Source organism: Molothrus aeneus, chromosome 1 (assembly GCF_037042795.1).
Source record: "Molothrus aeneus isolate 106 chromosome 1, BPBGC_Maene_1.0, whole genome shotgun sequence".
In the NCBI taxonomy this organism is placed as follows: Eukaryota; Metazoa; Chordata; class Aves; order Passeriformes; family Icteridae; genus Molothrus; species Molothrus aeneus.
Genome location: NC_089646.1, coordinates 103,129,506 through 103,138,132, shown reverse-complemented (window position 1 = coordinate 103,138,132; position 8,627 = coordinate 103,129,506).

The following is an 8,627-nucleotide window of genomic DNA, read 5'->3' as shown; positions in this document are numbered from 1 at the left end:
ACCTAGCACACCTCTTAACAGCTCGTGTCCAAGCCTAGGATTGAGACACTCCTGCTCACTCAGGGAGCCCCTCAGTGCCCACTGCTCTCAAAGGCAGCCCCACTAATGCAGGGCAAACTCTGCAAGTTCATGAAGCCTTCATTAGAAAAGGTCCCCCAAACCACTTCCCACAGAAGGAAAAGGGTATGTTTCTTCCATCATCACTTCTGGAAATATTAACTACCCTCATCTGAAGGCAGACAAAAAAATCAACACAAACTAGGAAGTACTAAACCAGATGTGCAACAAGAAGAAATGATGGATCTTTTGGGGAACAAGATGAAGGACATAGAATTGACAGGTTTCTTTTCCCCTCTCTGAGAAAAGCATGAAGCTGATGGATGATTTTTTTTTAAGGAACATATTGTTAAAAACGTTGGCAACATATTATCAACCTCTAGGGTATATTTAATCAATTAAAATGTCTGTCTCTGAAAGAATCAAATTAATATTAGACACAAAAGTTGAAGAAAAAGCAGGAAGCTGGAGAAAGGAATAGGTTTAGCTGATTCATCCCTCTGAGATTCTTGTTTAATTACACTTTGCCCACAATGGAGAATGAATTTGTTTCTCAAGTGTAAAGTTCATGGAAGGTAAATCCATCCATTGCCACTGCAGCAATGTAGGTAGGATGCTGTGTTCCTACAGTATTTAATTGACCCAGTAAGTGATATCACTAGCTTCCCCCCGAGGTCTAATGCATGGCCCCACACCAAACAGCTGATGGTGATCTCAGCTGGGGTGTCATCACCTCCCACACCAATGGCATTGCTGTTTTGCTGCTTGTCTGACAAAATACTTTAACAGAGTCCCTGCTGTGGCCAGCTTTGCTTCCTCATCATCCTCTGCCCCCTCCCATACTACTAAAGCCCCATGTGCTACATTCCTAGGGGTTTTTTGGTGTGATTGCATTTGGTATCTTTGTCCTCTGCTAGAATTCTGAGAGGAGGGCTGCTACAACAGCAGGTGAACTTAACTATTTGTACTTGACACACGTTTCTACTGTGGAACAAAAATAAAAAGGAAAGTTGTTTGCTAGCAGTTCAGCTCCACTTGTGGTTACTGCATTGGATGTCAGGGTCAAAAACTAGATGTGAAAAACACAGATCTGATACTCTCTGTAGGGAGCCAGTTTCTCATCTGTCCCAAGCTGGCACAGCTCCACATTGGCAGTTTGGTTCCCAGTGTAAATGGGCTATAAACATGGCCTTTGCTTTATCTGCGAGGCTTGGGGTATCTTAAATTTGACAGTCACTGAATAAAACCTTACTCTGAAGTTTAGAGGCAAATTATTGAACTGACTTGGTAAATTACACTTCATTAGCTGTAGGAACATTACAATTTCAGCCTTTGTTATTTGAGCCTTCAATCTGATTTTGTCAAGACTCACTGCACAATTTTCTAAAGCATATTATTCTGAAAGGTTGTGCAAATGGCATAAAAACCAGCAATACAGTAATGACTTTCTAAGCAATAGCCAGGGGTGGTGGGAATTCATTTTTTCAAAACCAAAATTTTCTAAGGCTTCTCAGATCAAGAGTCCTCAATGACTTCATATTCTCAACCCAAAGTGTAAACCCCAAGGAGTACGGCAATGTGAGAGCTCTGCACTCCTGTTTGTGAGGAGCCTCAGTGAGCTGTGATTTGATATGCATCAAAGCAAAAGAATTGCCAGCTACCAGCAGAAAAGACATTGAAAACAAAGTTTGAATTACTTTTGTAATTCATCAGCTAGGTATTAAGAAAAAGAAAAGAAGAATGACTGATTCAAAGCCTGTAAGGAATTACTAGGTTTAAATTTACCTCTGGAGAGAATGAAATCACATCTGGAGCTTATTAACTTTTTCCACAGAAGCAGAGCATATTCACTTGTGAAATCTTAAACAGCATGAAATGATAGACATGTAAAATAAAATTTAAAAAAACAGATTCCAATAAAAGATTTTGAAAAGAACAGCTTTAGGCATCATAAAAACTGTGGTCCTACAAAAGTTACTAAAAATTTTTAATGTAGTTTATTCACTTCCTAATATTATTCTGCATATTCTCATATATGATCAGTTTTTGTATTCTGCTGTACTTGAGAAGAGCAGCCCCATGACACTTTTAAGCTGTAGGTTCTAAAACTGGTTGATGTACCTCAAAACCGTGCTCTGAGCACAGCCTTGGCTTGGGAAGTTTTCAGGAACAAGAAGAAATGCAGCCACTGAATTAACACATGATATTTTGGATCACGTTGCTTTTTACCAAAGATGAAAAAGATTTGCATTTGCTTTTGGGTAGCTTCAGAGAATAATTCAAAGAACCAGGCTCAGGTTTCAAAAGCTTAGGGAACCTTATCCAAGAGCTCTTTGCCACCACAATCACATGTGACATCAGAGAAGGTACTGAAGCTCCATCTGCCACTCGGAGAACATGCCACACCAAATCCCTTCAGCACCCCAAATCCTTCCTGCTTCAGACTGCTGTCACTGCTATGCTTGGGCACTACTGGAGCACAATGCCAAGGACACAGGGGCTGTACCTGGATGCTGGCTCACATTAGTTACAAATATCCTACAGAACCTGAGACAAGGTTTCCCATTCCTGGACCTGCAACGCAAGAGAATGAAATCTGTGTTGAGGTGAAGCATACTCTCAAAAAAGCAAAACCAAATCTGAAAAACCTACCAAGAGATTATTTGTCCTGGCAGATCTGCATTTACTCCTCCCATCACTGTCACTAGAAGCAGAATGAGGCATTTAGGTAGAATAAAAAATAATAGTAAAAATGAAAATCAAGTCTGAAAACCTTTGCTGTCATTTCTTGTGGAAGGAGTGGAGGAGGGGGAACACCTAAACCTTAATTTCCTACTCTAGTTTGAAATTGGTACAAAATGCAGCAAAATAAAGTCCTGCCCAATCATGGAAATTTATGGTGTAAACGAAAAACCTCTGCCAGCAGCAGCCAGCACATGAGGCTCCCACCTACTTCAGGATGCCCTGGAACAACCCACCGCTCTATTTGACCTCAGCTTGGTTTGGCCTCATCAAATAAGGACCCCTTCCATTTCTACAAACACATTTTTCTCACAAGTATCATGGCTGAACACCAGAGGAATGTTTTGGCAACAGCAGACAAGAGGCATCAGACAGAGCCATGAAATCATGGAAAATCCAGAGTATTTAAGGAAGTTAATGTCTGTGATTCCCAGAGATGTCACTGTTGGATTTGGAGCACAGGAGGTTAAGCACAGCCACAGCCCAGGCAGCAGCTCTCTGCACAGACCCCAGTGCTGCTATGCCTCATTCTAAAGAAGCTGCTGGATCAACAAAGCAAAGCATCCACAGCAGGCAGCCCCAAGGGCTGCCATGCACTCACAGATATTTCATCTGTGGTTCCTGCCACCAGAGAATTTCTCTGATTCACAGCAGGGAGGCCTCACTGAGCAGCTAAAACACTCCCATCAGGTCATCAGCACTAACTGAGAGGAGGAAAAGAGCAATTTTAATGTAGCATAGCCTAGGAATTTAATCCAAGCCTCCTGAGGAGGGTTCAATTCTCCAGGAGGCTGGAGAATTATTTCACCTTACCAAAACCATCTTTGTTCTCCTGAGCGCTTCCTAATCCACAAAGTGTGTAAAATATTCTAATCTTATAAGCACAACAGGGTTCTCTATCAAAACCAAAACCATAGCCCACACCTTCCTCCCCCCCCCCAAAAAATAACAAACCCAAAACAAATCAAAACAAACCTAAACTCAACCTACTAAAGAGCTCTGCCATTACTGAAAACAGAGATAACCCAACTCTACTCACCAGTGGCACCCACATTGTGAAAAGCTCAAAATTCTCTGAATCTTTACACTATAACAATGAAGGTTATAAGCTCAAGGTGATCCCTTTAGACATTTTATTCCCATTCCTCTTAGCGTGTTTTGTAAAAATGCCACGTGTACTGTATAGGTCAAAAAGTCAGTCCAGAAAATTCTACATGCAAGACATGAATAAACCAGATCTTTATCTAAGTCGTTATAGTGTTATACAGAGGGTAAAAACATTTGCATATAAGGAAACAATGTATTTCTACAAAGAACTTGCAGTCACCAGCTGGTCAGCAGCAGAGCTGTTTCAAACTTACCTTAGGTTTTCAGCAATATCCACGTTCCTAAATTGTGAATTTGAGAGACACATAGACTTAAGAAACAAAAATTATTCACCTCTGAAACCAAACTACAGAAAAAGACTTGCACATAATTCACATTAGTGCTTTTAAAGTACATTCCTCACATCTCACAATCAATTTTATCTTATACTCTCACTTCCCTTTCCAAAATTCTCAATACCAGGGATGGAACACATATCAATATCACAGAAAATACCATTGCAACACACTTTCTTTGGAGGAAAAGTAAAATTAAGAAAGCACGTTTAACTTCTTCCCAAAGGATCAAGACTTCCAGGCAGCAAAAATTGCTCACCAGAGCTGTCACAGGGGTAGAGATTTTTGAGGATCTGCACCAAACCTGCAGGAATGCAAGAGCCTTCCCTGTAGCCAGCTGGCTGTCAAAGAGCAATGGATTACTTAGCCAAATTACAAGAAAAACCAATTTTGAGGTGATTTGTTTGATTTTAAATCCTGATTGTGACTCAAAACAATCTCCCTTAACCTCATCTTGGTACCACTGTAAGAGACTTCATTAGGACTTGTGTTTCCATTAGACAAAAAAACCGCAATCAAACCCTCCAGTTTTGCCTGTGTAAAGAGCAGCTGCACTTTGCCGGGACACGTTATGAACCCAAGATTGAACCAGAGCCTCTACCTACCCTGACTGACAAAGTTTCACAACAGAAGTAGGAAATGGAGAAAAGTCTCCATCTGGGCTGACCCATGGATACTTTTCCTCCACTTGTATGGAATAATTTATCCATGTATACACAGCCAGAGCACAGTATTGGAGAATATGACATTTTTTATTAGTTCTTAATGTTTTACTATCTGTCCATGCCAAGATAACCACAGATCATATCTCATCAAATGCATAACGAGCCAAATTATTCTCTACCACTGTAAATCAGTGAAGGTCCATTGATCTCATTACAGGAGAGCAATTTACACTTCCAAAGAAGGTGGGGGAATACTTCTAAATGAGGAAAGAGGACAAACCCCTTAATCATGGGAAACCTAATTCAGGAAGAAAATGCACACAGAAAAAAAAGGCTTTTGTTTTGGTTTTTTTAGCTGAACAGCTATGTTTATACCAAATATTCACACTCAAGAGTTAAATAGTTTAAGAACAACTTACTGAGCTTCAGAGACTTTGAGGACTCTCTGCAGTGTTTGCAGAGTTGAATAAAAGCAGTTTCCTTCCCCTGCAAAGCCACCAATGCCTGGGACTCACTTGGCATTCCTAAAGCATTCCTCCCTCCATCCCTTGGCAATGATAGCCAGGGCCACTGACCACCAGCCACCCTATTCACTGTCTCCTCTGCAGCCACCACGGGTGACACTGCCAAATGCAACACAGAAACCTGAGCAGCACCTCTGCTAATGTAATTGCCAAAGTGTCTGGTGAACTCTGGGCACATGTTTTATAAATTTGGGGCAGGGGGAAGGATTCATGAGCAAATGAGATATCCTGATCTCTCAGGAAAAAGGCAGAGAAGATGCTGAAGGAAGACAATTAATTAGGGGCAATCTCTTCCAATGGTCCTCCCAGGGAGCTGTCATTAAGAAAAATTTTCTCTTCTGGGCAAGAGGACACAGACACCATCTCTGAGGATGGGATACTTGTAAAACCAATAGTACATTTTTGGGGGATTTCTTGTTTTTTTTGGGTTTCTGGGTTTGTTTTTAATGATTTGTGCTGGTATAGTGTTTTCCATCAACTGCTGTTGCTCCAACCAATGTGTTGTGTTGAATTGTTACCTTCTGAGACCCACAAAAGAAGACAGGATGTATCTCAGCTCCATACCAGGTAGAATCTACCCTAAAGGGAGAGAAATTTACCTCTCACAAAGCGCTAGCAAAAATAAATAATAATAATAAAATAATAGTTATCATCATCACTGGACTCAAAGCGCACCATCCCAGCTGGGGAAGGCATATGGAAGAAGCTGCAAAGTCTGTACAGAAGAAGTCTCTCTCTGGCACATAGAAGAAAGGATAATAGATCTCTGCATATAAAAGCCCAGCCTCCTGCTGGTGGAAATAAGGATGTTTGGATCTGATTAATAACTGCAAAATGCTTTTCTCTGCTTTACAAGAGCCTGTTAATGGTATATTACTTTCATTACCAGGAGGAGGTATGTCACTGTAGGAAGGAACAGCAGTTGCATCCCTCCCAAGTGCTGCTTCAAGGCAGATATTGAAACAGGGGCATAGGACTGGAGCCAGAGCCAAATCCTGGGATGCAGCAGGGCAGGCAGGAGAAGCCCATGGACACCCAGCAGGCCTGTAATTAGAAATTACTGCTTTTCTCTTAGCGTCACCACAAAAGGGAGCCTTTAGAAAGATAAAAAGCTCACAAGAGCCATTTATGAATTTGAGGTACTGGTCTGAAAACTTGACAGTTAATAAAAGTCCTTTTCTGGCTATATTTTGTACAGGAACCAGGGGAAAAGGAGAACCTAGAGAAAGGCAGCAAGCAAGAAAAATTGTTTAATATGTAAACAGAAGACTAAAACATAGAAGTTAAGAGGACTACTCTGTATTTTATCAATTGTCAATCTGGAAGAAACATCCAAGTGAAAGCTGAGGTACTGCAGGGAGAGGGAGAAAAGGAACTGGACCATGAACATGAGATGGTGATGGCGGAAAAGACTTAAGAGAAGGATGCTCTCCTGCTGGACTGGCAGAGCTCCAAGCTAAAAACCATGATACCAGAGGAGGAGAGAATTAATTTATCCACTATCTGCCACACACACACTGCAGGACATTTGTGTTATTCTGCTCAGTGGTGATATTAAAACCTGGGCTATCTTCAGGCTGCCATTTAACCATGGTTAGAAAGAAAATCTCCAGAAGGTAAAATCTTGTAGCATAGGAGCAAGCACCAGCAGGTCCTGAGGAAGTGCAAGGGAAGGATGTTTTCACCAGCAGTAGTGATATATATTCTTTCAATCCACAAGTAGATCTTTATGTTTCTGGCCAAAACACAAATTCTCGTTCAAAACACAGTACCCCATGATGGATGAAAGAAGTGTTCATGCTGTATGTACAAAATGAAAATAAAAATAGTTAAGCTCCTGTAATTCAGTGTATTCCTATTCAATACTTCAGATTTGATATAATAATAAAAATTATTTAGAGAATAACTGTGATGAGCCAGAAAAGTACTGATTCATTTGTGCCTGACATAAGAACAAATCTAACTGCATTAAAATGAAATAATTAAAGTTTCTTCCAGTAAATATGAACATTTGGAAAATACACATCAGTAACTAAAATGTTAACTTTATTGCAATGATTTTCTTCTCCCCATGAGACACCATGTACATATCTAAGGTTGGCATCAGACATCAATTACGGGCAGGGAACATTCTGTAGAGGTTAAAAAACAAAAGCTGTCTTTGGTGACCACTCTAGATAGCAACAGCAAGCCAAATGGCTCTACTTCTGGGGCACGTCCAAATCAGTTCTCAGCCTATAACCACAAGAAAATGCAAGGCTTTTAAAGGGAAACTCATTTTTCAAAACTTTAATGCAGTTCAAAAGATTTGTCCTGGTAAGTGATCCAAACAGAAACAAGCTTTCCAATGCTGCTGTTAGGGTCCTGGGCCTTGTGCTTCCATTCTGATCTCAATCAGAAAGTGGGTCTGCAGCACTTTGCTTCAGCTTCAGGAGAGCCACAAAAACCAGAGCAGGAGGGAAATGAAAAGAGCTGGTAAACGCGAACATAGCATTTAAATTAGGAAAACTGGGATACAAGGGAAGAATGGGAAACCATCCAGCCACTTGTGAGTCTGTGCAAAGAGAGTCACCAGCCTTGGCAGCACAGCACCCCATGCAGCTGGCCCAGGGCCAGCAAAGGTGTGGTACAACGGGATGAGGTTGGCAGTGAGGTGGGATCGAAGGGACCCAGGGCTGAGACAATGGGCAGAGCCCTGCCAGAGCCAGGAGGACTTGGTGAGGGGCACCTGGGCTTCCTGCAGCATGACAGGAGGGCATGGAAGGACAGCAAGAGCTGGTCACAGTGGGGAGGCACCAAGCACATCAGCAAGTGGAGGTCAGAAGCACTAGATCATGAAGCGAGGGGAAGATCCAAAGGAGACATCTGTATGCAGTGGGGAGGGAGAAGCACATCTGAGTGTTGTAACAAAACAACAGGTCAGGCAAAACCACAGTAAGACTTCAAAGGGAAACCCCAACAAGGAGTTACAAGTGTGCTTTGGGAGGAGGGACCGCATTTGTTAAAAAAAGGTTCTCAATTTCTGTCTCATTATTTCCTTCTTCTAATGATAGAATAGGTGGTTTAAAATTTTTCATTCCTATTTCAAGCAATAAGAATTTATTAGGAGCAATATTTTTCCAAGACAGCTAGGGACATAATCAGAGATTCACAGAATGGTTTGGGGTGGAAGGGACCTTAAAGTTCATCAACTTCCA